This window comes from Gopherus evgoodei, chromosome 3 (assembly GCF_007399415.2).
Source record: "Gopherus evgoodei ecotype Sinaloan lineage chromosome 3, rGopEvg1_v1.p, whole genome shotgun sequence".
In the NCBI taxonomy this organism is placed as follows: Eukaryota; Metazoa; Chordata; order Testudines; family Testudinidae; genus Gopherus; species Gopherus evgoodei.
In genome coordinates, this window is record NC_044324.1 from 204,738,072 (window position 1) to 204,741,722 (window position 3,651).

Genomic DNA, 3,651 nt, shown 5'->3' on the forward strand with positions numbered 1-3,651 from the left:
CCGCCGCCGCCGCCTCCTCCCCCCAGCGCCGGGCTTAGTTACCAGCTACACCCGTTACCCGGGACGCTACGGCGCCTCCATTGGGACAAACCTGCCCGGGTCGGAGCCCTGAACTGCAACTCCTCCCCCTCCACAGTTTACCCGGGGCACGACGGGAAGCCCCCTCCCCCACCCCCAGAGCAGGCGGAAGGGGATCCCCGGGGGCGCCTGCCCTGCCCAGTGTTGCCGGGGTGGCTGTCAAGTCCCTCTGAGAGCTGAGCATGCCTAGTAACCGCTGCTCCCCCATTCTCTGGCTGTTCCCAGGAAGGCTGTCTGCAGCCCTGGGAATGCCCAGGCGGTCTCCCGTCCCATCCAAGTACTAGCATTCAGTGCAGTAGGGCTCCCGGAGATTCTGCTCAATCTGCATATGTCAAGCAGGCTGCAAACCCACCAGGCAGAGTGCATCTGGCCCATGGGCCACATGTTTGTCTTAGAGTCCTAGTAGTACCTACTTGTGGAAGCTGTCAAACCTCTCACTCCAAGGAGCACATCTTTCTCCTTGGGACCCAATTCCCAAGCTCAGATGTGTCTACATGTAATGTTTTTGGAACCATAGATAACTGACCATTAAATAAAAGGAGTGATGTCAACCTGTTACAGTCAAAATAGTCATCCTAAGGAAATAATATTGGGTGACTCACACATTATTTAAAGTTGTACAAGGCCATGAAGAAATAAAGTGAATGGGAAAACGCTGCATTGTACAGGTCCCGATTCCCACAAGGTGAGGATGATCGAAGGGTCCAGGTGAGGCCATAGGCGGTTTTGCAAAATAAATGAAGTGCACAAAAAATAGTACATTTTAAATTATTTTAACTCTTACATAAGGATGGACATAGTGGGTGAGACCAATGGTTCATCTAGCCCGGTATCCTGTCTTCTAACAGTAACCGCTGCCAGATGCTTCAAAGGGAATCAACAGAACAGGGCAGTCATCAAATGATCCATCCCGACACCCAGTCCCAGCATCTGCCAGTCAGAGGCTCAGGATTACCCAGAGCATGGCACTGCATTTCTGACCAGGTTGGCTAATAGCCATTGATGGACCTATCCTCCATGAACTTACCTAATTCTTTTTTTGAACTCAGTTAGTTCTGGCCTTTTAAAAAACTTATTCCAAATGAGCCCCAGAATAGTATGGCCTTTTAAGGTTACCAGTGTTGTAACCTGCAAAACCCACCCAGTGCTTTAGTGCTAACTGGTGTAGAATATAAGGATATGCAGCAGGCTGCTAATGCCTCTACTAAAAAAATTATTAAATATAAACCTGTATGTAGTTGGATTTACCTTATAAAAAGTGTACAAGGCTCCTTTCGAAATTTGTATAGATGCCAATGAAGTGGAAGTATGCATGCACACAGATTGTAACAAAATGTTACTGGAGTACTAGGTATCTTGAATGTAATTATTAAGGACCAAGGCAAAGGCACTGCTAAGTCTTAAAGGATGGCATGGTGGTGCGGTCCCCACTCCATATGTGATTGTGCCAGTGCTGGCAATCGAGTCTGATCACAGCTCCCTTGGTTAGAGAGCTAGCAAGAAAGTCAGTTCTGGCATCCTGCTGGCAGCTTTCATTTAATGTGAACATGGGTAGGGCCAAGCTCTTTCTCTGGAGTGACATTCCCAGCTGGGGAAGTTAATTGGCCAAAGGCCACCTGAGTAGCTCTTAAAGCTTCTTTGTGCTATATTGGCTACTAAAACCATATTTGAGGAAGGGGAAATTTGTTTTAATGCTCACTCATAATAGCAACAGGGCAGGAATATGGGTTCTAGTTGCACCTTTACCAGTCCCTTACTGCTGAGTTGGAATATCTCATTCTATTCTAAAAGTAGCAGCCTGTTGAGCAGTGACATTGTGAAGATTTTTTGAGGTAAACATTTTATACTTGATGCATGCAAGGATTTCAACTCATCTCTCTGCAGGTAGAAATGGTATACTGAAACTCCCTGTTCCTTTAAGTCCCCAGTGAACACTCAAAAGGAAAAAACCTAATTAAGAATACCCTAAAAAGAACAAAAGTAGTGGATTTGAATGTTGTTTAAAACTCGGAATTCTGTACTACTGCACAATGCAGAATTTGTACAGAATTCCGTTTCTCCTGCAGAATTGGGGCTGCAGAGCTTCTGGCCACCACTAGGGGCTTTTAGACTCTGCAGGCCGTGACAGCTATAGAGGCTGCATGCTCTGGCTACCCAACTTGATCCTTTGTCTTGAAAACAGGAGAGGGTGCAGAAGACTTCTCTGGCAAAGGGGGAGGAAGGGCAGGGCAGGGTCGCACCACACCACTTCCCTCAGTAGGACAATAAAAAAAAGCTGGCGAGGGGGGAGGAGTAAGTATGGACTCTGGGGGATGCAGTGGGGTGTGAGCGTCTGGACTCACTCCACAGCTGGGGTCTATGGGAGAGGGGTGCAGGTGTCTGGACTCTTGGGGCCCCCTGCAGGCCCCGCCCCCTGCAACTGGAACTGGATTGTCATAGGGGTTTCTTTAACTCTATTCTTAGGAAAATCTTTTTTGTTCTAGTGTGTATTGTTGACAGGTATTTTGAAATAAATTATCAAAATAATTGAAACTGTGAAAAATTTTAGTCCATTTTCAATTAGCTACAAGAGGATACTCTCTAAGATAGTCATGCTTTTAATATCCTCCACATCTAGGACCAGGACTGTCCCTAGGGGGATGCAGGGCCTGGAACAAAGGTGTTGAGTTTCTAATCTGTCAGAGAGTGTTCCACCCCCACTCCACTCCTTCCCCACAAGGCCCCACCCCTGCTTTTCCCCTCCCCCGAGCATGCTGTGCCCTCACTCCTCTCCCCTCCACCCCAGTGCCTCCAGATCCCACAAAATATCTAATCCACAGCAGGCAGGAAGCACTGAGAGGGATAGAAAGACTAGCTGAATGATTAGCAAGGACTAAAATCCAGCTACATTATTGTTTTCTTAGAAGAGATTATACACCAGTTAATACACTGCTGCTATTACACAGGAGTCAGAAGCATCTTCCTATATCATGCTGCACTACAATAATGTGGGTAATAGTCCATTTGTGTAACTAATTACTATCCCCATCATTTAGTAACTATCAGATATGGAAGCTGTCTTATTAACTTACATTATTTGCTGAATGGGGATATCAGAAACCAAGAATTGATGCTTGGTATATTTATCAACTGCTGAGCACCTACATAAAAAAAAGGTGTTTAATATTAAATCTAAGATTGAGCAAAGTCCTGTATAGTCAGTATGGGATTGGTTTTGGCAGAATATTTCCATAAGGTCAAAACATGAAAAATTAGAAAATATCTAAATTAGTATTTAGAAGATTAGATCAGCTTTTCAATCCTGTATTAGGCTGTGTTTGGCAGGTTTATTACCAAGATACCATGGCAACTAATGACCAAACACTAGAATGTGGCCCTGAAACTTACTGTTTAAGAATCTCAACTACTAAGTATTTCCATTTGCAGTTAATGAAGGAAACTTTAGCAATTAAAAGCTAGAAGACATTGTCCTAGGTAGCTGAACTACAATGAAGTTTATTGAAGGGCTGTGGACTGAGAGGAAATACACTTGTATATAGGCATTAATGGATGAAGAGAGATTTGCAGAAAGAA